General features: G+C 44.1%; 1 protein-coding gene and 2 long non-coding RNA genes across 6 annotated transcripts in view; 2 read left to right on the top strand and 1 right to left on the bottom strand.

Moving 5' to 3' along the window:
• Positions 1-18,785, bottom strand: part of LOC118383951 (trinucleotide repeat-containing gene 6A protein-like) — a 42,043-nt gene extending 23,258 nt beyond the window's left edge. The window contains exons 1-4 of one of the 3 annotated variants that reach the window (XM_052514259.1): positions 13,343-13,648; positions 13,182-13,235; positions 8,895-8,985; positions 3,263-3,561 (exon numbers count right to left, since the gene is read on the bottom strand). The gene's annotated coding sequence lies outside the window, so the exon portion shown is untranslated. Of the gene's footprint in view, positions 1-3,262; positions 3,562-8,894; positions 8,986-13,181; positions 13,236-13,342; positions 13,649-18,598 lie in introns of those variants that run through there. The other 2 variants (XM_052514256.1, XM_052514257.1) reach the window with 2 other exon arrangements.
• Positions 5,095-6,198, top strand: LOC127927647 (uncharacterized). 2 transcript variants are annotated; one of them, XR_008128281.1, is made up of 3 exons: positions 5,095-5,492; positions 5,632-5,726; positions 6,152-6,198. It is a non-coding gene; the product is annotated as an uncharacterized LOC127927647 (long non-coding RNA). The 2 variants fall into 2 exon arrangements; XR_008128280.1 differs by having other exon boundaries at positions 6,121-6,167.
• On the top strand, positions 17,994-18,524 carry LOC127927646 (uncharacterized). Its single transcript, XR_008128279.1, has 3 exons — positions 17,994-18,061; positions 18,302-18,353; positions 18,406-18,524. It is a non-coding gene; the product is annotated as an uncharacterized LOC127927646 (long non-coding RNA).
• Positions 18,786-27,100: the final 8,315 nt, after the last annotated feature.

Genomic DNA, 27,100 nt, shown 5'->3' with positions numbered 1-27,100 from the left:
GAGCCATTCCAGATGTAGTCTAGGTGAGGTAATGTTACTAACAGTAGTGGACTAAACAGAGCCATTCCAGATGTAGTCTAGGTGAGGTAATGTTACTAACAGTAGTGGACTAAACAGAGCCATTCCAGATGTAGTCTAGGTGAGGTAATGTTGATAACAGTAGTGGACTAAACAGAGCCATTCCAGATGTAGTCTAGGTGAGGTAATGTTACTAACAGTAGTGGACTAAACAGAGTAGAGAGCCATTCCAGATGTAGTCTAGGTGAGGTAATGTTGATAACAGTAGTGGACTAAACAGAGCCATTCCAGATGTAGTCTAGGTGAGGTAATGTTGATAACAGTAGTGGACTAAACAGAGTAGAGAGCCATTCCAGATGTAGTCTAGGTGAGGTAATGTTACTAACAGTAGTGGACTAAACAGAGCCATTCCAGATGTAGTCTAGGTGAGGTAATGTTACTAACAGTAGTGGACTAAACAGAGTAGAGAGCCATTCCAGATGTAGTCTAGGTGAGGTAATGTTGATAACAGTAGTGGACTAAACAGAGTAGAGAGCCATTCCAGATGTAGTCTAGGTGAGGTAATGTTACTAACAGTAGTGGACTAAACAGAGCCATTCCAGATGTAGTCTAGGTGAGGTAATGTTACTAACAGTAGTGGACTAAACAGAGCCATTCCAGATGTAGTCTAGGTGAGGTAATGTTACTAACAGTAGTGGACTAAACAGAGTAGAGAGCCATTCCAGATGTAGTCTAGGTGAGGTAATGTTACTAACAGTAGTGGACTAAACAGAGTAGAGAGCCATTCCAGATGTAGTCTAGGTGAGGTAATGTTGATAACAGTAGTGGACTAAACAGAGTAGAGAGCCATTCCAGATGTAGTCTAGGTGAGGTAATGTTACTAACAGTAGTGGACTAAACAGAGCCATTCCAGATGTAGTCTAGGTGAGGTAATGTTACTAACAGTAGTGGACTAAACAGAGTAGAGAGCCATTCCAGATGTAGTCTAGGTGAGGTAATGTTACTAACAGTAGTGGACTAAACAGAGCCATTCCAGATGTAGTCTAGGTGAGGTAATGTTACTAACAGTAGTGGACTAAACAGAGTAGAGAGCCATTCCAGATGTAGTCTAGGTGAGGTAATGTTGATAACAGTAGTGGACTAAACAGAGCCATTCCAGATGTAGTCTAGGTGAGGTAATGTTACTAACAGTAGTGGACTAAACAGAGTAGAGAGCCATTCCAGATGTAGTCTAGGTGAGGTAATGTTACTAACAGTAGTGGACTAAACAGAGCCATTCCAGATGTAGTCTAGGTGAGGTAATGTTGATAACAGTAGTGGACTAAACAGAGTAGAGAGCCATTCCAGATGTAGTCTAGGTGAGGTAATGTTACTAACAGTAGTGGACTAAACAGAGCCATTCCAGATGTAGTCTAGGTGAGGTAATGTTACTAACAGTAGTGGACTAAACAGAGTAGAGAGCCATTCCAGATGTAGTCTAGGTGAGGTAATGTTACTAACAGTAGTGGACTAAACAGAGCCATTCCAGATGTAGTCTAGGTGAGGTAATGTTACTAACAGTAGTGGACTAAACAGAGCCATTCCAGATGTAGTCTAGGTGAGGTAATGTTACTAACAGTAGTGGACTAAACAGAGTAGAGAGCCATTCCAGATGTAGTCTAGGTGAGGTAATGTTACTAACAGTAGTGGACTAAACAGAGTAGAGAGCCATTCCAGATGTAGTCTAGGTGAGGTAATGTTGATAACAGTAGTGGACTAAACAGAGTAGAGAGCCATTCCAGATGTAGTCTAGGTGAGGTAATGTTACTAACAGTAGTGGACTAAACAGAGCCATTCCAGATGTAGTCTAGGTGAGGTAATGTTACTAACAGTAGTGGACTAAACAGAGTAGAGAGCCATTCCAGATGTAGTCTAGGTGAGGTAATGTTACTAACAGTAGTGGACTAAACAGAGCCATTCCAGATGTAGTCTAGGTGAGGTAATGTTACTAACAGTAGTGGACTAAACAGAGTAGAGAGCCATTCCAGATGTAGTCTAGGTGAGGTAATGTTACTAACAGTAGTGGACTAAACAGAGCCATTCCAGATGTAGTCTAGGTGAGGTAATGTTACTAACAGTAGTGGACTAAACAGAGTAGAGAGCCATTCCAGATGTAGTCTAGGTGAGGTAATGTTACTAACAGTAGTGGACTAAACAGAGCCATTCCAGATGTAGTCTAGGTGAGGTAATGTTGATAACAGTAGTGGACTAAACAGAGTAGAGAGCCATTCCAGATGTAGTCTAGGTGAGGTAATGTTACTAACAGTAGTGGACTAAACAGAGCCATTCCAGATGTAGTCTAGGTGAGGTAATGTTACTAACAGTAGTGGACTAAACAGAGTAGAGAGCCATTCCAGATGTAGTCTAGGTGAGGTAATGTTACTAACAGTAGTGGACTAAACAGAGCCATTCCAGATGTAGTCTAGGTGAGGTAATGTTACTAACAGTAGTGGACTAAACAGAGCCATTCCAGATGTAGTCTAGGTGAGGTAATGTTACTAACAGTAGTGGACTAAACAGAGCCATTCCAGATGTAGTCTAGGTGAGGTAATGTTACTAACAGTAGTGGACTAAACAGAGTAGAGAGCCATTCCAGATGTAGTCTAGGTGAGGTAATGTTGATAACAGTAGTGGACTAAACAGAGTAGAGAGCCATTCCAGATGTAGTCTAGGTGAGGTAATGTTACTAACAGTAGTGGACTAAACAGAGCCATTCCAGATGTAGTCTAGGTGAGGTAATGTTACTAACAGTAGTGGACTAAACAGAGCCATTCCAGATGTAGTCTAGGTGAGGTAATGTTACTAACAGTAGTGGACTAAACAGAGCCATTCCAGATGTAGTCTAGGTGAGGTAATGTTACTAACAGTAGTGGACTAAACAGAGTAGAGAGCCATTCCAGATGTAGTCTAGGTGAGGTAATGTTACTAACAGTAGTGGACTAAACAGAGCCATTCCAGATGTAGTCTAGGTGAGGTAATGTTACTAACAGTAGTGGACTAAACAGAGTAGAGAGCCATTCCAGATGTAGTCTAGGTGAGGTAATGTTACTAACAGTAGTGGACTAAACAGAGTAGAGAGCCATTCCAGATGTAGTCTAGGTGAGGTAATGTTACTAACAGTAGTGGACTAAACAGAGTAGAGAGCCATTCCAGATGTAGTCTCGGTGAGGGAATGTTTATAGTAATCTAATCTACATTGTATTACCTGTTAGCAGCGCTGCCTGTCCGGCGGTGGGTCAGGGCACCACCTGGCTGTGTGGAGGACAGCTGCACTGGGGGGAGGGGTGTTCCGAGAGCCACGGGGTCAGTTTGTGGTTAGGGGTCAGGGCTCAGGGCTGGGCACACAGGGGCAGGCTGGGAGAGGGGCTGGCAGATGGCTGGGACCCTGTCGGCATCGCTGAAGATGCTCGGAGCAGTGTGTGTGTGTGTGTGTAGTGGGGAGGTTGTCGTTCAGATTGGCAGGCCAAGGAGCAGGAGTCTGCCTGGATTTGATATGTTCTGACACTGTAGAGGAGGAGAGGAGGAAGAGGAAGGAGGAAGAGGAAGGAGAAGAAGAGGAAGGAAAAGGGAGGAGGAAGAGGAAGGAGAAGAAGAGGAAGGAAAAAGGAGGAGGAAGAGGAAGGAGAAGAAGAGAAAGGAAAAGGGAGGAGGAAGAGAAAGGAAAAGGGAGGAGGAAGAGAAAGGAAAAGGGAGGAGGAAGAGAAAGGAAAAGAAGAGGAAGGAAAAGGAAGGAAGAAGAGGAAGGAGAAGAAGAAGGAAAAGGGAGGAGGAAGAGGAAGGAAAAGGGAGGAGGAAGGAGAAGAGGAAGGAGAAGGAAGGAAGAAGAGGAAGGAGAAGAAGAGGAAGGAAAAGGAAGGAGAAGAAGAGGAAGGAAAAGGGAGGAGAAGAAGAGGAAGGAAAAGGGAGGAGGAAGAGGAAGGAGAAGAAGGAAAAGGGAGGAGGAAGAGGAAGGAGAAGAAGAGGAAGGAAAAGGGGAGGAGGAAGAGGAAGGAGAAGAAGAGGAAGGAAAAGGGAGGAGGAAGAGGAAGGAGGAAGGAAAAGGGAGGAGGAAAAGGAAGGAGGAAGAGGAAGGAGAAGAAGGAAGGAAAATGGAGGAGGAAGGAAAAGGGAGGAGGAAGAGGAAGGAAAAGGGAGGAGGAAGAGGAAGGAAAAGGGAGGAGGAAGAGGAAGAAGAAGAAAAGGAAGGAAAAGGGAGGAGGAAGAGGAAGGAAAAGGGAGGAGGAAGGGGAAGGAAAAGGGAGGAGGAAGGGGAAGGAAAAGGGAGGAGGAAGAGGAAGGAGAAGAAGAGGAAGGAAAAGGGAGGAGGAGGGAGGAAGGAAAAGGAGGAGGAGGGAGGAAGGAAAAGGGAGGAGGAGGGAGGAAGGAAAAGGGAGGAGGAGGGAGGAAGGAAAAGGGGAGGGAAAAGGGAGGAGGAAGGAAAAGGGAGGAGGGAAGAGGGAGGAGGAAGGAGAAGAAGAGGAAGGAGAAGAGGAAGGAGAAGAGGAAGGAGAAGAGGAAGGAGAAGAGGAGGAGAAGAAGAGGAGGGAGAAGAAGAGGAGGGAGAAGAAGAGGAGGGAGAAGAAGAGGAGGGAGAAGAAGAGGAAGGAGAAGAAGAGGAAGGAGAAGAAGAGGAAGGAGAAGAAGAGGAAGGAGAAGAAGGAGTTAGGTTGGATACTCCTGTGTACATTGATGTGAGTGTCAGACAACAGAACTTGTCCTACTTCCTCATCCTCTCTTCCTCTTCCTCCAGTATCTTCTGAAACCTTTCAGCTGGCAGGCTGCCTCCACACTTCTCCTGATCCAACCACTGACTCGCACTTAGTGACAGCGATCCTCTTCTCCCTCCCTCCACACTTCTCCTGATCCAACCACTGACTAACACAGACACTTAGTGACAGTGATCCTCTTCTCCCTCCCTCCCTGCCTGCCTCCACACTTCTCCTGATCCAACCACTGACTAACACAGACACTTAGTGACAGCGATCCTCCGATCCTCCCTCCCTCCCGGCATCCCTCCCTCCCTCCCTCCACACTTCTCCTGATCCAACCACTGACTCACACTTAGTGACAGCGATCCTCCCTCCCAGGAGAATAGCATGGACACCAGGCAGTGTAAGGTCAGTCTGGTAATTCCACACCACCTCTAGGAGAACAGCATGTGTGTGTCTGTTTGTAAACACGGCCAAGAGCCCAGAGAGGAGATATATCAGCACAGGTGTGCTAGTCCCCTCCTCAACTCTGATGACTGTGAGAACAGGGAACTCTAGTCGCTTTATACAACAGGCTTAGAAAATGATCTGATTCCGTGGTAACAAAACCTCAGAGAGACAGAGAGAGAGAAGCTAGGTGGAAGAGAGATAGGTGTTGGAATGTGGACTAGGTGCTGGAATGTGGACTAGGTGCTGGTATGTGGACTAGGTGTTGGAATGTGGACTAGGTGCTGGAATGTGGACTAGGTGCTGGTGTGTGGACTAGGTGTTGGAATGTGGACTAGGTGCTGGTGTGTGGACTAGGTGCTGGCGTGTGGACTAGGTGTTGGTATGTGGACTAGGTGTTGGGGTTATGTGTTGGTCTGTGGACTAGGTGTTGGGTTAGGTGCTGGAATGTGGACTAGGTGCTGGAATGTGGACTAGGTGCTGGAATGTGGACTAGGTGCTGGAATGTGGACTAGGTGCTGGAATGTGGACTAGGTGCTGGAATGTGGAGGTGTTGGTATGTGGACTAGGTGCTGGGTTAGGTAAAGGTATGTGGACTGGTATGTGGACTAGGTGTTGGGTTAGGTGTTGGTATGTGGACTAGGTGTTGGAATGTGGACTAGGTGCTTGTGGACTAGGTGCTGGTAGGTGTGGACTAGGTGCTGGGGGTACTGGGTTAGGTAAAGGTATGTGGACTGGTATGTGGACTAGGTGCTGGTGGTGTTAGGTGCTGGTGGTATGTGGACTAGGTGCTAGGTGCTGGGTTAGGTGGTCCTGGGTTAGGTGCTGGTATGTGGACTGGTATGTGGACTAGGTGCTGGGTTAGGTGCTGGTATGTGGACTAGGTGCTGGTATGTGGTACTAGGTGCTGGTATGTGGACTGGGTTAGGTGCTGGTATGTGGACTAGGTGCTGGGTTAGGTGCTGGTATGTGGACTAGGTGCTGGGTTAGGTGCTGGTATGTGGACTAGGGTTAGGTGCTGGTATGTGGACTAGGTGCTGGTTTATGCTGGTATGTGGACTAGGTGCTGGTATTACTAGGTGCTGGTATGTGGACTAGGTGCTGGTATGGTGCTGGTATGTGGACTAGGTGCTGGTATGTGGACTAGGTGCTGGTGCTGGTATGTGGACTAGGTGCTGGGTTAGGTGTGCTGGTATGTGGACTAGGTGCTGGGTTAGGTGCTGGTATGTGGACTAGGTGCTGGTATGTGGACTAGGTGCTGGGTTAGGTGCTGGATATGTGGATCCAGTTTGCTGAGTAGGTGCTGGGTTATGTGGACTAGGTGCTGGGTTAGGTGCTGGTATGTGGACTAGGTGCTGGTATGTGGACTAGGTGCTGGGTTAGGTGCTGGTATGTGGACTAGGTGCTGGGTTAGGTGCTGGTATGTGGACTAGGTGCTGGGTTAGGTGCTGGTATGTGGATGTGGACTAGGTGCTGGGTTAGGTGCTGGTATGTGGACTAGGTGGTGCTGGTATGTGGACTAGGTGCTGGGTTATGCTGGTATGTGGACTAAAAACAACCCATTGGTCTGGGCACACTGTCCCGGCTCCATTGGTTCTCCCACCAGAGTTCAACGGGTCAATTCTGTTCCATTTCCTCAATTAAAAAGGAAGTAGGCCTAAAAACTTAATAATTCTAATAATAAAAAAAAAAAAAAAAAAGATCCTTGATTTCTCACGTTCTCTTTCCTCATCACCTTCTCAAAACCAATTGAACGAGAAGGACAAACCAAAAAAAATCAAAGAAATTAAATTGAGATTCTCCCTTAGTGTTGTGACTGCAGCCCACCATGTTGTCTCAGGGGGCCCCCGCCTACCTGGGAAACGATGTAGGGTAAAACACAAGAGCTGAGCCGGGGGCCTAGGCTACCGGGCTGAGCCGTGGGGCCAAGGCTACCGGGCTGAGCCGGGGGGCCAAGGCTACCGGGCTGAGCCGGGGGCCAAGGCTACCGGGCTGAGCCGGGGGGCCAAGGCTACCGGGCTGAGCCGTGGGGCCAAGGCTACCGGGCTGAGCCGTGGGGCCAAGGCTGAGCCGGGCTACCGGGCTGAGCCGTGGGGCCAAGGCTACCGGCTGAGCCGGGGGCTGAGCCGTGGGGCCAAGGCTACCGGGCTGAGCCGTGGGGCCAAGGCTACCGGGCTGAGCCGTGGGGCCAAGGCTACCGGGCTGAGCCGTGGGGCCAAGGCTACCGGGCTGAGCCGTGGGGCCAAGGCTACCGGGAGCTGAAGGCCTGAGCCGTGGGGCCAAGGCTACTTGCGTTAACACGGAAACCTCCAGATAATAGCAGCATTGTGTTGTTGTTGTTGTATAAGACCACGTTTAGAGAACAACAGCAGTACGTCTAACCCGAGGCAGAGAATCTATTCTGGTCTGGTCATTTATGAACATTTGAACATCTTGGCCACGTTCTGTTATAATCTCCACCCGGCACAGCCAGAAGAGGACTGGCCACCCCACATATGCTCTCTCTAATTCTCTCTTTCTTTCTCTCTCTCGGAGGACCTGAGCCCTAGGACCGTGCCCCAGGACTACCTGACATGATGGCTCCTTGCCCAGTCCACCTGACTGTGCTGCTGCTCCAGTTTCAACTGTTCTGCCTTATTATTATTCGACCATGCTGGTCATTTATGAACATTTGAACATCTTGGTCATGTTCTGTTATAATCTCTACCCGGCACAGCCAGAAGAGGACTGGCCACCCCACATAGCCCGGTTCCTCTCTAGGTTTCTTCCTAGGTTTTGGCCTTTCTAGGGAGTTTTTCCTAGCCACCGTGCTTTTACACCTGCATTGTTTGCTGTTTGGGGTTTTAGGCTGGGTTTGTGTACAGCACTTTGAGATATCAGCTGATGTACGAAGGGCTATATAAATAAATTTGATTTGATTTGATTTATTGGCTCTTCAGGGGCCAAAAGGGGAGGGTTCAAACCACAACAGAATTCTAAAAACGGGGTATTATGTTGATTTATTATTATTATTATTATGATTATTGTTGTTATCATCATCATTATTGTTATTATTATTATTATTTATTGTTATTGTTATGATTATTATTGTTATGATTATTATTGTTATTATTATTATGATTATTGTTGTTATCATCATCATCATCATTATTATTATTATTATATATTGCTATTACTATTATTACTATTATTGTTATTATTATTATTATTGTTATTATTATTATTATATATTGTTATTATTGTAATTACTATTATATGTTATTATTGTTATTATTATTATTATTATTGTTATTATTATTATTCTACCTCTTAACTAGGCAAGTCAGTTAAGAACAATTTCTTTGTTTACTGAGGGTGCTGTCCTCAGATAATAGCGATCGTTTGCTTTCGCCGTAAAGCATTTTTGAAATCTGACATATTGGCTGGATTGACAACAAGTGAGGCTTTAATTTGGCGCTCTGCATTTTCACTGGATGTTGGCCGGTGAAAAGGTTAAGAACACATTCTTATTTTCAATGACGGCCTAGGAGGGTCAACTGCCTGTTCAGGGGGCAGAACGACAGATTTGTACCTTGTCAACTCAGGGATTTGAACTTGCAACCTTTCGGTTACTAGTCCAACGCTCTAACCACTAGGCTACCCTGCCCCCCCAAATTATGTTGATGTCAAATATTTAAAAAAAAATAAAAAGAAGGTTCTTACCTGTTGACCAGCCCCTGTATCTTAACCTCCGTCCTCTTCACTCTCTCTCGCGCTCTTCCATCCACTGTCCTGTCTTCTATGGGCGGGTTCCCTGTAGAGGCAGAGTGGTGGGGGGGGGGGGGCGTTAGGTCTATATACACCACACAAGGGCCTTGTGTTCCTGGGGGAGCTCCGACTATTGGGTCCTGTCTCTGGGGGTACTGACCAGAACATGTTTCTATTCCGTAATAGGGTGAGCCCTACCCCCTACGTAGTGCGCCCCTACCCCCTACGTAGTGCGCCCCTACCCCTACGTAGTGCGCCCCTACCCCCTACGTAGTGCGCCCCTACCCCCTACGTAGTGCGCCCCTACCCCCTACGTAGTGCGCCCCTACCCCCTACGTAGTGCGCCCCGCCCCCTACGTAGTGCGCCCCTACCCCCTACGTAGTGCGCCCCGCCCCCTACGTAGTGCGCCCCCGCCCCTACGTGCGCCCCCCCTACCCCCCCCCCCTGTAGTGCGCCCCGCCCCCTACGTAGTGCGCCCCTACCCCCTACGTAGTGCGCCCCCCCCCTACGTAGTGCGCCCCTACCCCCTACGTAGTGCGCCCCGCCCCCTACGTAGTGCGCCCCTACCCCCTACGTAGTGCGCCCCGCCCCCTACCCCCTACGTAGTGCGCCCCACCCTGCCCCCTACGTAGTGTACCCTACCCCCTACGTCGTGCACCCTACTCCCTTTGTAGTGTACCCTAACCCCTACGTAGTGTACCCTAACCCCTACGTAGTGTACCCTAACCCCTACGTAGTGTACCCTAACCCCTACGTAGTGTACCCTAACCCCTACGTAGTGCACCCTACTCCCTTTGTAGTGTATTGCTACTTTTGTCCAGGTTCTGGGTTTGGAGCCTTGTTTAATCAGTCTGGATATTATGCACAACTTTTATGCGACAAGACACTTTTATTTTTTTTTAATAGTTGGCAAATTTCCAGAACGCCATCTCTGCCTATAAAGAGGGAGAGTTGGAGGGTGAGGTCTTTCTGGAGAAGCAGGTCGAGCGGGGGGGGGAACTCTAAGTTTGTTGACTTCAGGGTCACCAAGGGAACAAAAAGGCCAGTCTGACACCAAGCAGCTTCACGACACTACTGCCCCCCACCACCACGGCTCAATACCCCCTCCACCACGGCTCAATAACCCCTCCACCACGACACTCCACCACGGCTCCACCACGGCTAATACCCCTCCACCACGACACTACTGCCCCCTCCACCACCACGGCTCACACTACTGCCCCCTCCACCACGGCTCAATACCCCCTCCACCACGGCTCAATACCCCCTCCACCACGACACTACTGCCCCCTCCACCACGGCTCACACTACTGCCCCCTCCACCACGACACTACCACGACACTGCCCCCTCCACCACGGCTCAATACCCTCCACCACCCCCTCCACCACGACACTACTGCCCCCCCTCCACCACGGCTCAATACCCCCTCCACCACGGCACTACTGCCCCCTCCACCACGGCTCAATACCCCCTCCACCACGGCTCAATACCCCCTCCACCACGGCACTACTGCCCCTCCACCACGGCTCCCCCCTCCACCACGGCTCAATACCCCCTCCACCACGACACTACTGCCCCCTCCACCACCACCACACTACTCACCACGGCTACCCCCCACCACGACACTCCCCCCTCCACCACGGCTCAATACCCCCTCCACCACGGCTCAATACCCCCTCCACCACGACACTACTTCCCCCTCCACCACGACACTACTTCCCCCTCCACCACGGCGTCATACCGGCTGCTCGAGGAACCACGGGGTCATAACGGTAATGTCCTACCGGCTGCTCTAGGGATCACGGGGTCATAACGGTAATGTCCTACCGGCTGCTCTAGGGATCACGGGGTCATAACGGTAATGTCCTACCGGCTGCTCCAGGGACCACAGGGTCATAACGGCTGCTCCAGAGACCCACGGGATTCAACAAAGCCATAGTTCAGTACTCAAAGCGGTTTTGAGGTCATGTTTTGGTTTCGGGGTACAGCCGGGAAATTAAAAGGCACATTCACAATGTTCCTGGTGTTGTATGTTGTGACAGAATTGTTATGTTGGGCCGACACGTTTCCACTCTGATGTGACGTTTGTGACCATGTGGGAGGTGGGAATTTACCAGATGTGAAGTCATAAATACCAGGTGAATGCATAAATACCAGGTGAAGTCATAAATACCAGGTGAAGTCATAAATACCAGGTGAATGCATAAATACCAGGTGAATGCATAAATACCAGGTGAAGTCATAAATACCAGGTGAAGTCATAAATACCAGGTGAATGCACAAATACCAGGTGAATGCACAAATACCAGGTGAAGTCATAAATACCAGGTGAAGTCATAAATACCAGGTGAATGCACAAATACCAGGTGAATGCACAAATACCAGGTGAATGCACAAATACCAGGTGAAGTCATAAATACCAGGTGAATGCACAAATAAATACCAGGTGAATGCACAAATACCAGGTGAAGTCATAAATACCAGGTGAATGCACAAATACCAGGTGAATGCACAAATACCAGGTGAAGTCATAAATACCAGGTGAAGTCATAAATACCAGGTGAAGTCATAAATACCAGGTGAAGAGATAAATACCAGGTGAAGTCATAAATACCAGGTGAAGTCATAAATACCAGGTGAATGCATAAATACCAGGTGAATGCATTCATGAGATATGAACTCATTGGGGTTGAACGGCTCAATGGCCAACCAACCAAATAGATGCTGTTATAGATGTAATTTCCTTAGTAGGGTGAGGTCAGAGGTCACCACGTGGGAGAAGTTGCTGATCGTCAGTTTCCCACTTGGAGAGTCGTAAAACATTTTTTTTTAAAGTCAATAGTACAGTTTGTCCATTTTCAGATGCCGTAGCCAGTATACAGGAACCCCCCAAGTCAGAACAGGGCAGGCAGCCCCCCTCGAATAAACACTTAAGTGTGTATTGAAAGTGAATCGACCATTTAAAAATGGCTGCCTGGGAATGAGAGCAGAGCCAGGCTACATAGAAAGGCTAACACGCCCGCTAACCTCCACAACGTGTTGGAATGCATCCACACTCACACCATGAACAGTAAGTCAGTGTCTGGCGGCGCGTGGCTAATGTAGCATTCAGCCATGATGACATCAGCCTTCATTAGCATGAGGATGATGTCACAGAGGCTGGCTGCTGGTTCCTCTGTCCAGGAAAAGTAGCCCTGATAATTAGCGCAGGGGGTGAACTAGCTACAGGCCTATAGGGGTATGATATACAGGCTACAGGCCTATAGGGGTATGATATACAGGCTACAGGCCTATAGGGGTATGTTATACAAGCTACAGGCCTATAGGGGTATGTTATACAAGCTACAGGCCTATAGGGGTATGATATACAGGATAGAAGCTGGGGACGGGGTAGGACCTGGGGCATGGGGGTCAGGATAGAAGCTGGGGGGACGGGGTAGGACCTGGGGCATGGGGGTCAGAGGACGGGGGGTAGACCTGGGGGATAGGATAGAAGCTGGGGGATGGGGTAGGACCTGGGGGATTGGAAGAGGGGTGGGTAGTAGCTGGAGATGGGAACAGGGGTGGCTGGAGGGGGGGGGGGGTCACAGGTCTTTTGTCTCCGCATGAACTGTATGACTACAATGAGCTACACAAACAGCCGTCCACCACAGAAGTGTGACAGGGGGTTTCATTGAGCCTTTAGAACAGCAGCGCTGACTCAGCAGGGGGGCCTGGCCGCTCGGTCGCTACATTACAACAGAACTGCATGTGCTGCGTGTACCAGACTTTACCTCCAGTATGTCCTCCCCCCTACACACACACACACACACCTACACACACACACACAAACACAGGAAAAGGCCAGGCAGGCACACACACAGGTCCAGGGCTCTATAAATAAACCACACAGGTCCAGGGCTCTATAAATAAACCACACACAGGTCCAGGGCTCTATAAATAAACCACACAGGTACAGGTCTCTATAAATAAACCACACAGGTCCAGGTCTCTATAAATAAACCACACAGGTCCAGGTCTCTATAAATAAACCACACACAGGTCCAGGTCTCTATAAATAAACCACACACAGGTCCAGGGCTCTATAAATAAACCACACACAGGTCCAGGTCTCTATAAATAAACCACACACAGGTCCAGGTCTCTATAAATAAACCACACACAGGTCCAGGGCTCTATAAATAAACCACAAACAGGTCCAGGTCTCTATAAATAAACCACAAACAGGTCCAGGTCTCACCTGTTTTGACTCTTGAGTTTGTTTCTTTGTTGGCAACAGCTTGTATTGAGAGCTCTAAAAAAGGAAAAAAAAATAAAGATGGGTCAGTTCACTGATCTGCTCCCGAGAGGCACCGAGGTCTACGGTCTCTGCATCTCAGAACAAGAGGTGTCACTACAGACCCTGGTTCGAATCCAGGCTGTATCACATCCGGCCGTGATTGGGAGTATCGTGGGGCGGCGCACAATTGACTCCAGCGTCGTTCAGGTTTGACCTGGTTTATCCTGCTCACTAATAAACTCCCCAGTCAAAGACCAGTCAGTTCATTTATCCTGCTCACTAATAAACTCCCCAGTCAAAGACCAGTCAGTTCATTTATCCTGCTAACTAATACACTCCCCAGTCAAAACAAAGACCAGTCAGTTCATTTATCCTGCTCACTAATAAACTCCCCAGTCAAAACAAAGACAGTTCATTTATCCTGCTGGTCAACTCCATTTACCTAGCTAGGGACCCATCTACCAGGGTTAGGGTCAACTCCATTTACCTAGCTAGGGACCCATCTACCAGCGTTAGGGTCAACTCCATTTACCTAGCTAGGGACCCATCTACCAGCGTTAGGGTCAACTCCATTTACCTAGCTAGGGACCCATCTACCAGCGTTAGGGTCAACTCCATTTACCTAGCTAGGGACCCATCTACCAGGGTTAGGGTCAACTCCATTTACCTAGCTAGGGACCCATCTACCAGCGTTAGGGTCAACTCCATTTACCTAGCTAGGGACCCATCTACCAGCGTTAGGGTCAACTCCATTTACCTAGCTAGGGACCCATCTACCAGGGTTTGGGCCAACTCCATTTACCTAGCTAGGGACCCATCTACCAGGGTTTGGGCCAACTCCATTTACCTAGCTAGGGACCCATCTACCAGGGTTTGGGCCAACTCCATTTACCTAGCTAGGGACCCATCTACCAGGGTTTGGGCCAACTCCATTTACCTAGCTAGGGACCCATCTACCAGGGTTTGGGCCAACTCCATTTACCTAGCTAGGGACCCATCTACCAGGGTTTGGGCCAACTCCATTTACCTAGCTAGGGACCCATCTACCAGCGTTAGGGTCAACTCCATTTACCTAGCTAGGGACCCATCTACCAGGGTTAGGGTCAACTCCATTTACCTAGCTAGGGACCCATCTACCAGGGTTTGGGCCAACTCCATTTACCTAGCTAGGGACCCATCTACCAGGGTTTGGGCCAACTCCATTTACCTAGCTAGGGACCCATCTACCAGCGTTAGGGTCAACTCCATTTACCTAGCTAGGGACCCATCTACCAGGGTTAGGGTCAACTCCATTTACCTAGCTAGGGACCCATCTACCAGGGTTTGGGTCAACTCCATTTACCTAGCTAGGGACCAGTCTACCAGCGTTAGGGTCAACTCCATTTACCTCGCTAGGGACCCATCTACCAGGGTTAGGGTCAACTCCATTTACCTCGCTAGGGACCCATCTACCAGCGATAGGGTCAACTCCATTTACCTAGCTAGGTACCCATCTACCAGGGTTTGGGCCAACTCCATTTTCATTCAATTTCATTTAGGAAATACACTAAAAATGTTTTTCCAATCAGAATTGTTTTTTTTGTTTTTTTTTTAAGGAATTTGGTTAACTTTCTGAGATTGACTGGAATTGACAGTGTTGGACCAGTAAAGGAAAAGGTTGCTGGGTCAGATCCCCGAGATGATAAAAAAAAAATTACTAAATCTATCGATGTGCCCATCTGAGCAAGGCACTTAAACCCTAATTGCTCCATCTACTAAACGACTAAAATGTGCAACAAAATAAAATAAAATGTATATGTAGGGAAGTAACTTGCAACACACACCAACCAACACATGGGATTTGACAGTCAAACTATCCATTATATAGCAGCCAACCGTTGTCACGGGTGATATCCTGCGCCGCGTCGTGATTCGTTGAAGTTCACAAACAACAAAAAAAGCTGCCTGTTACCTTTACTGTAATGGCAGCCTTCAAAATATAGATATGAGCCTGCTATACAAGTGCTCATCTAACCAAACACCAACCAGCATTTCACTCAGGCTTGTGAATAAAAAAATAGTAAGTATGATCACACACATTTATAGTAACGTATGATCACATGTAAAGTATGATCACATGTAAAGTAACGTATGATCACATGTAAAGTATGATCGCATGTATAGTAAAGTATGATCGCATGTATAGTAAAAAATATGATCACATGTATAGTAACGTATGATCACATGTATAGTAAAGTATGATCGCATGTATAGTAAAGTATGATCACATGTATAGTAAAGTATGATCACATGTATAGTAAAGTATGATCACATGTATAGTAAAGTATGATCACATGTATAGTAAAGTATGATCACATGTATAGTAAAGTATGATCACATGTATAGTAAAGTATGATCACATGTATAGTAAAGTATGATCACATGTATAGTAAAGTATGACCACATTAAAGTACGATCACATGTATAGTAAAGTATGATCGCATGTATAGTAACGTATGATCGCATGTATAGTAACGTATGATCGCATGTATAGTAACGTATGATCGCATGTATAGTAACGTATGATCGCATGTATAGTAACGTATGATCGCATGTATAGTAACGTATGATCACATGTATAGTAAAGTATGATCGCATGTATAGTAAAGTATGATCGCATGTATAGTAAAGTATGATCGCACATATAATAAAGTATGATCACATGTATAATAAAGTATGATCACATGTATAGTAAAGTATGATCACATGTATAGTAAAGTATGATCACATGTATAGTAAAGTATGATCACATGTATAGTAAAGTATGATCACATGTATAGTAAAGTATGATCACATGTATAGTAAAGTATGATCGCATGTATAGTAAAGTATGATCGCACGTATAATAAAGTATGATCACATTTATAGTAACGTAAACACTGCAAGTCGCTGTTTCCAACGTATCCTTTGCCGTTTTGTTTCATAGCTAGTAAATTAATAGCACAAAGAACGACAAATCCTAAATAAGCCGATTCCACCTCACGCTGCAACACTTCCTGTCAAGAGCAGAGTGAAAGATTCATTTATTTATTTTTAGAAGCGCTGCCCACGGGCATACAAGTTGGTTTAATTGACTTGAAAAGAAAGTCTACTGAAATTAGACGTTGTCCTCGTGTTTCTTGGTTTAGTTATATTGTTTAGTTTAAAAGCTAGGTTGTTTTAAAAAAAAATGTTTGAGTTTCAACTGTTAATAAAGAGAAGACTCTTCTACTAGTCAGACTTAATCTCACAGAGGTATAAACATAACAAGTCATGCTACCATGGTAACCCGCAGGCAAAAAAAAGTGTTTGTCTCAAAGGTGATATTTTGGTAAATAGACCAAAAGAAAATTCCATATCTACCTCTTACTCATAAAACATTTGTTTTTTAGAAACATTACAGAGCATACTGGTCTGTTTTTTGTGTGTTTTACTGGTATAATTTTAGGGCCCCAAAAGTATTTTGGCGGGTATTTTTAATTATCTATTTGCCACAGTGGCTGGTGGACCCAAAATAACATGTTATACCCTGGCAACAATTTATTTATTTTTTGATGAATCACCAGAAGTGACCAAAACAGGGTTTGCCATGCCTACTACATGTCACCTAGTACATGATGTACTATGGGCCTGGGCAGAGCCAATAAGCATGTTGACCACATAGAGATGTTAAAAGGTAATAGCTTTAAAGTAATAGCTTTAAAAAAAAAAAAACAATTGACCAATAGAATTACAAAGAGGGGGTTGATACAGATACAAGGAACGCCCCGAATTGCCGGCTGCAGTGGCACCCTCACTGAGTCAGCGAGCCAAAACGTGAAGAGTTTAAGCCTTTCCACCCTAACTAGTCAGAGAGGAAAATAAAGGGGGTTAAAAGTTTAGTGTTGATCTGCTGATTAGCTTTAACATGGGCTGTAATAATAACGAGCTCTGTCTCATTCACACGGTGCAACAGCAATATCCTATGTTTAAAATGTTTATACTTAAACTTACTACTTTAGGAAGCACTTGTTTGGTTTGATAAAAGTGCAGCAAAAACCGATAACTAGCTGAACGTATAATGTAACTAGCTAGCTTGGCTACTCCTGGGCATAAACCCCTTGTTGTTAGCTAGCTAACAGGCTAGCTCAAAATAGCTTACTGGCTATCAAAAACAACCCAAGGACAAATAAGAGATGTTGCACACTAAAAATAAAAAATAAAAGTTATTTGTTAATAAAAACCTGTGCCATGGTTTACGGTGAGGACATTCGTGATTTATTTTTATTTTTACAGATTCTGCCGCCGCGTATCCTAGCGACGACTTGGGTTGGATTTATGCTAGTTAGCAGTTAGCATAAACTAACAAAACACCGTTTTTTTTTTAACTAGCTATGGTAACAACTAAAATCACAATCGATCAAACGGTTAAAAGGAGAAATCTTAACATATGTGTTGGCAGTATTGATGAAACTAAAGTTACCGAAGAAAAATCGCCTTATATTTGACGCCCTTTAAATTCTGCACCACCGACAACATTTAGCGAACAAAAGTTTCAGACCGGGTCGTCCACATACCGGTAATATTAACTAATCAAATCGGACAGTGCGTTTCAATCTAACCTTTCGATACTTTTAAAAACAAGTCGTTTCGTCATTTTCTTCCATGAAAAAAAACACACACTACCGCGTAACTACCCGACTATGAAGCTAACACGTGAATACAAGCAGGCTAATATGCTAACATGCTAACAGGTTAATACAAACAGGCTAATATGCTAACATGCTAACGGGTTAATACAAGCGGGCTAACAGGTTAATACAAGCGGGCTAACATGCTAATACGTTAATACAAGCGGGCTAACATGCTAACACGTTAATACAAGCGGGCTAACATGCTAATACGTTAATACAAGCGGGCTAACATGCTAATACGTTAATACAAGCGGGCTAATATGCTAACAGGTTAATACAAGCGGGCTAACATGCTAATACGTTAATACAAGCGGGCTAATATGCTAACAGGTTAATACAAGCGGGCTAACATGCTAATACGTTAATACAAGCGGGCTAATATGCTAACAGGTTAATACAAGCGGGCTAACATGCTAATACGTTAATACAAGCGGGCTAACAGGTTAATACAAGCGGGCTAACATGCTAACAGGTTAATACAAGCGGGCTAACAGGTTAATACAAGCGGGCTAACATGCTAATACGTTAATACAAGCGGGCTAACATGCTAACCACCAGCGGGCAAACTGAACTACGACAAGCTTTCCCTGATTGCCCGGTGAGCTGCGTAACACATCGATACTGGCTCGGGGGGGAAAGAAGCACGATTACACAACCTGGAAAACGTCTTTTTAAAAAGAGCCTTACCTCATAACATGTAAAGGTGTAACAGAGTGGAAATGGAAGCCGGCTGTAAAAAAAAGAGGCTAAAGAAATTCAATGCATTTTGTCGCTTTAACAAGGAGAGACATTTGTCCTTCACTCGCAAAACCTTTTTTAGATTTTTTTTTTTTATGTTGCTGCTGCTTTGCCCCTCTGCTCGCTGTGTGTATTCCGGGGGCTGCAGGAAATGAGTTGCACCACTTCCTCTCGAAGGCGCACAGAGACAGACACACACACACACACACACACACACACACACACACACACACACACACACACACACAGACCCAAAATGGCGCACAGAGACACACACACACACACGCACACACACACAGACCCAAAATGGCGCACAGAGACACACACAGACCCAAAATGGTCGCTTTGGAGTAGAGCACTGCGGAGTGCCTAAAGTCTAGTTTCTCTGGAGTTATAGTAGCAAGCTACAGTCTTACTGGTAACTAGTGTTTGCGTGAAGAAATACACGACTTCAAATTCTATAGGGTTTGTTTTAAGAGTTCTAAGTTGATTAATAACAGTACCATTCACATAACAGTAGGTGCAAGGTTACCAAAGTCCAAGAGCTGATAAGAGAGTAAAAGTTCTTATCAGCAAGTTATTGACAACAAAACAATAGCGCTAATCAAATCACATTTGGTTTGTCACATGCACTGAATGCAACAGTGTGATGCTTCCTTACAAGCCCTTAAAACCAACAATGCTATTAAGGAAAATAAGTGTTAAGTAAAAAATAAAAAAAATACAAGGTGATCAACTAAACACAAATGCATCTTTTGTCAAATATGTCTTGAGTGTTGAAGTGAGCACCTGGCTATCTATAAAAAAAATTACAATATTTTTTAAATGGTGCCGCCTGCTTAACAGGAATTTGAAATTAGTTATACATGTACTTTTGGTACTTATATTTAGAACCAAATACTTTTACTCAAAGTAGTATTTTACTGGGTGACTCCTACAACTACAAACTAGTCTTTAGACTGTGACTCCTACAACTATAAACTAGTCTTTAGACTGTGACTCCTACAACTATAAACTAGTCTTTAGACTGTGACTCCTACAACTACAAACTAGTCTTTTGACTGTCAACACTACAACTATAAACTAGTCTTTAGACTGTGACTCCTACAACTATAAACTAGTCTTTAGACTGTCATCACTACAACTATAAACCGGTCTTTAGACTGAATCCTACAACTATAAACTGGTATTTAGACTGTCAACACTACAACTATAAACTAGTCTTTAGACTGTCAACACTACAACTATAAACTAGTCTTTAGACTGTCATCACTACAACTATAAACTGGTATTTAGACTGTGAACATTACAACTAAATCAAATCAAATCTAAATGTATTTGTCACATACACATGGTTAGCAGATGTTAATGCGAGTGTAGCGAAATTCTTGTGCTTCTAGTTCCGACAATGCAGTAATAACCAACAAGTAATCTAGCTAACAATTCCAAAACTACTGTCTTATACACAGTGTAAGGGGATAAGGAACATGTACATAAGGATATATGAATGAGTGATGGTACAGAGCAGCATACAGTAGATGGTATCGAGTACAGTATATACATATGAGATGAGTGGTCAGGTATTCTGTTTAGGGACAGATATCAAATCAAATAAAATTTTATTTGTCACATACACATGGTTAGCAGATGTTAATGCGAGTGTAGCGAAATTCTTGTGCTTCTAGTTCCGACAATGCAGTAATAACCAACAAGTAATCTAACTAACAATTCCAAAACTACTACCTTATAGACACAAGTGTAAGGGGATAAAGAATATGTACATAAGATATATGAATGAGTGATGGTACAGAGCGGCATAGGCAAGATACAGTAGATGGTATTGAGTGCAGTATATACATATGAGATGAGTATGTAAACAAAGGGGCATAGTTAAAGTGGCTAGTGATACATGTATTACATAAGGATGCAGTAGATGATATAGAGTACAGTATATACGTATACATATGAGATGAATAATGTAGGGTATGTAAACATTATATTAGGTAGCATTGTTTAAAGTGGCTAGTGATATATTTTACATCATTTCCCATCAATTCCCATTAGTAAAGTGGCTGGAGTTGAGTCAGTGTGTTGGCAGCAGCCACTCAATGTTAGTGGTGGCTGTTTAACAGTCTGATGGCCTTGAGATAGAAGCTGTTTTTCAGTCTCTCGGTCCCAGCTTTGATGCACCTGTACTAACCTCGCCTTCTGGATGATAGCGGGGTGAACAGGCAGTGGCTCGGGTGGTTGATGTCCTTGATGATCTTTATGGCCTTCCTGTAACATCGGGTGGTGTAGGTGTCCTGAAGGGCAGGTAGTTTGCCCCCAGTGATGCGTTGTGCAGACCTCACTACCCTCTGGAGAGCCTTACGGTTGTGGGCAGAGCAGTTGCCTTACCAGGCGGTGATACAGCCCGACAGGATGCTCTCGATTGTGCATCTGTAGAAGTTTGTGAGTGCTTTTGGTGACAAGCCAAATTTCTTCAGCCTCCTGAGGTTGAAGAGGCGCTGCTGCTCCTTCTTCACGATGCTGTCTGTGTGGGTGGACCAATTCAGTTGGTCTGTGATGTGTACGCCGAGGAACTTAAAACTTACTACCCTCTCCACTACTGTTCCATCGATGTGGATAGGGGTGTTCCCTCTGCTGTTTCCTGAAGTCCACAATCATCTCCTTAGTTTTGTTGACGTTGAGTGAGGTTATTTTCCTGACACCACACTCCGAGGGCCCTCACCTCCTCCCTGTAGTCCGTCTCGTCATTGTTGGTAATCAAGCCTACCACTGTTGTGTCGTCCGCAAACTTGATGATTGAGTTGGAGGCGTGCGTGGCCACGCAGTCGTGGGTGAACAGGGAGTACAGGAGAGGGCTCAGAACGCACCCTTTGTGGGGCCCCAGTGTTGAGGATCAGCGGGGTGGAGATGTTGTTGCCTACCCTCACCACCTGGGGCGGCCCGTCAGGAAGTACAGTACCCAGTTGCACTATAAACTGGTATTTAGACTGTCAACACTACAACTATAAACTAGTCTTTAGACTGTCAACACTACAACTATAAACTAGTCTTTAGACTGTCAACACTACAACTATAAACGGGTCTTTTGACTGTCAACACTACAACTATAAACTAGTCTTTAGACTGTGACTCCTACAACTATAAACTGGTCTTTTGACTGTCAACACTACAACTATAAACTAGTCTTTAGACTGTCAACACTACAACTATAAACTAGTCTTTAGACTGTCAACATTACAACTATAAACTAGTCTTTAGACTGTGACTCCTACAACTACAAACTAGTCTTTAGACTGTCAACACTACAACTATAAACTAGTCTTTAGACTGTCAACACTACAACTATAAACCGGTCTTTAGACTGTCAACACTACAACTATAAACAGGTCTTTAGACTGTCAACACTACAACTATAAACTAGTCTTTAGACTGTCAACACTACAACTATAAACTAGTCTTTAGACTGTCAACACTACAACTATAAACTAGTCTTTAGACTGTCAACACTACAACTATAAACTAGTCTTTAGACTGTCAACACTACAACTATAAACTAGTCTTTAGACTGTCAACACTACAACTATAAACTAGTCTTTAGACTGTCAACACTACAACTATAAACTAGTCTTTAGACTGTCAACACTACAACTATAAACTAGTCTTTAGACTGTCAACACTACAACTATAAACTAGTCTTTAGACTGTCAACACTACAACTATAAACTAGTCTTTAGACTGTCAACACTACAACTATAAACTAGTCTTTAGACTGTGAACACTACAACTATAAACTAGTCTTTACATTTACATTTACATTTAAGTCATTTAGCAGACGGTCAACACTACAACTATAAACTGGTCTTTAGACTGAATCCTACAACTATAAACTAGTCTTTAGACTGTGACTCCTACAACTATAAATAATATATAAATAATAAATAATAAGCATATATATATATTATTTATTATATATTATAAACTAGTCTTTAGACTGTGAACACTACAACTATAAACTAGTCTTTAGACTGTCAACACTACAACTATAAACGAGTCTTTAGACTGTGACTCATACAACTATAAACTAGTCTTTAGACTGTCAACACTACAACTATAAACGGGTCTTTAGACTGTCAACACTACAACTATAAACGGGTCTTTAGACTGTCAACACTACAACTATAAACGGGTCTTTAGACTGTCAACACTACAACTATAAACCGGTCGAACAGACAGAAAAAGGATTAGTCATGAACTATAATCTGAAAATTAACTTTCCAAAAATAGCATCACAACATCACCTGCTATTTCGGATAAGGTTTCCTCTCCTTGCGTCTGTCCCTGTTCCTCCAGGATTCTGCGATCGTAAATGTTTTTTTGTTTTTTTTCCCCCAAATCATCAATTCCCTGCATATTACGCAAGAGTTTACAAATCTAATCAATTACTGTATAAAACAGTCAAATCGTCACAATCGTGTCGCATAAAACTGACCAATCACCGCACGACAAAAAAAAGAGGGCTCGCAATTTCAACCAATCACTGCACAATTTACCGCATAATATGGTTGAATCAAGTCAAGAAAGGTTTCCCCTCGTCAGCGCATTTGTGATAAATTGAACAAAATCATTGCATACTGCCAACATGCAAAATAGCAGAATTTCCGAAACAAAATCAAGCATTTTTTCTGGTCCGCAAATATCACACAAAAAAAAAACGAAAAATTTGTCAGGACTGGTCTTTCCTACAGCTGAAGATTTGATAAATTAGGTAGGCGTAGAGAGGTAGAGTATTGTGTTGATTAAATATTACCAGGAGAGAAAAAAAAACACTAGAATATAGATGTGTTTTAATGAGATCAAATCACATTTTATAGAACAACAGTAAAATACTTTACTTACTGGGTATTTTTCCAACAATACAGATAAAACAATGTATATAAATAGTAATAATAACAAGTTTAAATAACATGGTTCTATACAGAGAGTACCAGTACTGAGTCCATGTACCCCTACATTAGTAATGAATATAATAAATAACATGGTTCTATACAGAGAGTACCAGTACTGAGTCCATGTACCCCTACATTAGTAATGAATAGAATAAATAACATGGTTCTATACAGAGAGTACCAGTACTGAGTCCATGTACCCCTACATTAGTAATGAATAGAATAAATAACATGGTTCTATACCAGTACTGAGTCCATGTACCCCTACATTAGTAATGAATAGAATAAATAACATGGTTCTATACCAGTACTGAGTGCATGTACCCCTACATTAGTAATGAATAGAATAAATAGCATGGTTCTATACCAGTACTGAGTCCATGTATCCCTACATTAGTAATGAATAGAATAAATAACATGGTTCTATACAGAGAGTACCAGTACTGAGTCCATGTACCCCTACATTAGTAATGAATAGAATAAATAACATGGTTCTATACCAGTACTGAGTGCATGTACCCCTACATTAGTAATGAATAGAATAAATAACATGGTTCTATACCAGTACTGAGTCCATGTATCCCTACATTAGTAATGAATACAGAGTGAATAACAAGTTAAAATAACATGGTTATATTGTGTGTGTGTTGGTGTGTCATTGTAAGTATGTGTGTGTGTGTTGGGGTGTCATTGTAAGTATGTGTGTGTGTGTTGGGGTGTCATTGTAAGTATGTGTGTGTGTGTTGGGGTGTCATTGTAAGTATGTGTGTGTGTGTTGGGGTGTCATTGTAAGTATGTGTGTGTGTGTTGGGGTGTCATTGTAAGTATGTGTGTGTGTGTTGGGGCGTCATTGTAAGTATCAGTGTGTGTGTTGGGGTGTCATTGTAAGTATGTGTGTGTGTGTTGGGGTGTCATTGTAAGTATGTGTGTGTGTGTTGGGGCGTCATTGTAAGTATGTGTGCCAAGAGTCAGTGCTAGTTAGTTTTTTTTTTTTTTTTACAGGGTCTATGTAGGTAGTCTGGGTAGCCATTTATCAGTCCTGTTTATCAGTCTTATGACTGGTGGATCTATTCCTTTTCCTCAGGTGGGAACCGTTCTGTTGTCGACTGGTGGGTCTATTCCTTTTCCTCAGGTGGAACCGTTCTGTTGTCGACTGGTGGATCTATTCCTTTTCCTCAGGTGGGAACCGTTCTGTTGTCGACTGGTGGTCTATTCCTTTTCCTCAGGTGGGAACCGTTCTGTTGTCGACTGGTGGTCTATTCCTTTTCCTCAGGTGGAACCGTTCTGTTGTCGACTGGTGGTCTATTCCTTTTCCTCAGGTGGGAACCGTTCTGTTGTCGACTGGTGGATCTATTCCTTTTCCTCAGGTGGGAACCGTTCTGTTGTCGACTGGTGGTCTATTCCTTTTCCTCAGGTGGGAACCGTTCTGTTGTCGACTGGTGGTCTATTCCTTTTCCTCAGGTGGGAACCGTTCTGTTGTCGACTGGTGGTCTATTCCTTTTCCTCAGGTGGAACCGTTCTGTTGTCGACTGGTGGTCTATTCCTTTTCCTCAGGTGGGAACCGTTCTGTTGTCGACTGGTGGTCTATTCCTTTTCCTCAGGTGGAACCGTTCTGTTGTCGACTGGTGGTCTATTCCTTTTCCTCAGGTGGAACCGTTCTGTTGTCGACTGGTGGTCTATTCCTTTTCCTCAGGTGGGACCGTTCTGTTGTCGACTGGTGGTCTATTCCTTTTCCTCAGGTGGGACCGTTCTGTTGTCGACTGGTGGTCTATTCCTTTTCCTCAGGTGGGACCGTTCTGTTGTCGACTGGTGGTCTATTCCTTTTCCTCAGGTGGGAACCGTTCTGTTGTCGACTGGTGGTCTATTCCTTTTCCTCAGGTGGGACCGTTCTGTTGTCGTCGACTGGTGGATCTATTCCTTTTCCTCAGGTGGGACCGTTCTGTTGTCGACTGGTGGATCTATTCCTTTTCCTCAGGTGGGAACCGTTCTGTTGTCGTTGACTGGTGGTCTATTCCTTTTCCTCAGGTAGGAACCGTTCTGTTGTCGACTGGTGGTCTATTCCTTTTCCTCAGGTGGGACCGTTCTGTTGTCGACTGGTGGTCTATTCCTTTTCCTCAGGTGGGAACCGTTCTGTTGTCGACTGGTGGGTCCATATTTTTCATCCGATTAAAATGGGCATTACGTGGGCGAATCATTGAAGCTCATGTTTGTCAGTTAGGTAAATGTTTAAATTAGTTGGCCATTGACCAAACTAGTTTAGCTGTATCACATCCGACCGTGAATGGGAGTCCCATAGGGCGGTTCACCATTGACCCAGCATCGTCCGGGTTTGGCCGATCATTGTTAATAAGAAGACATATTTCTTAACTGACTTGCCAACTTAATAAAGTTGAATAAAATAAATAAAGCTACAGACATTTGTTAGCCTCGTTCCTCCATCTCCCTCTTTTACCAGAAGCCTTGTCTTGGCATCGAACCTTCCTTGCAGATCCAGTGCTTGACTTGTATGTTAGTTGACTATGATAGGCGACTTCAATTAAAAGTTCCTAAAAACCCGTCGTAAAACTCGTCGAGGCGTCGCTGATCCGACAGAACAACACGTTAAGAAGGTCAAAGGTCTTCACTCGCCAAGCTTTTCACTTGGGACACGTCTGGAGGAGGGGTCAGGGTTCAACTCCGCCCCCTGCGCACCCCATCCCTCCCCCCTGGACCACACATCACCGTGACAACGTTATTTAAGGGTCCGTAGTAAACCATTTACATATTATTTATAAAAGTGTGTTTGTTCATGTATTAACCATTAACATCATTAGTAAAATCATTTTTTTCCAGTCCCTAATCTAAAATGAGTTTATACTTTGGTCAACTCAAAACATTTTAATAGTGTAATTTCTCACCAAGAAGACGAGCACATTGGTAGACATTCTACCCGAGTAACAGAATAAGGACACAACACAAGGCTGTTTCAGGTAAATATAAACTACAGACCCTTAATATAAACTACAGACCCTTAATATAAACTACAGACCCTTAATATAAACTACAGACCCTTAATATAAACTACAGACCCTTAATATAAACCTTAATATAAACTACAGACCCTTAATATAAACTACAGACCCTTAATATAAACTACAGACCCTTAATATAAACTACAGACCCTTAATATAAACTACAGACCCTTAATATAAACCTTAATATAAACTACAGACCCTTAATATAAACTACAGACCCTTAATATAAACTACAGACCTACTTAATATAAACTACAGACCCTTAATATAAACTACAGACCCTTAATATAAACAGACCCTGACAGACCCTTAATATAAACCTTAATATAAACTACAGACCCTTAATATAAACCCTTAATATAAACAGACCCTTAATATAAACTACAGACCCTTAATATAAACTACAGACCCTTAATATAAACTACAGACCCTTAATATAAACTAATATAAACAGACCCTTAATATAAACTACAGACCCTTAA

This window comes from Oncorhynchus keta, unplaced genomic scaffold (genome assembly GCF_023373465.1).
Source record: "Oncorhynchus keta strain PuntledgeMale-10-30-2019 unplaced genomic scaffold, Oket_V2 Un_scaffold_16189_pilon_pilon, whole genome shotgun sequence".
In the NCBI taxonomy this organism is placed as follows: Eukaryota; Metazoa; Chordata; class Actinopteri; order Salmoniformes; family Salmonidae; genus Oncorhynchus; species Oncorhynchus keta.
Note: the sequence above shows the minus strand (reverse complement) of the source record. Positions and strands in the feature narration are given on the sequence as shown.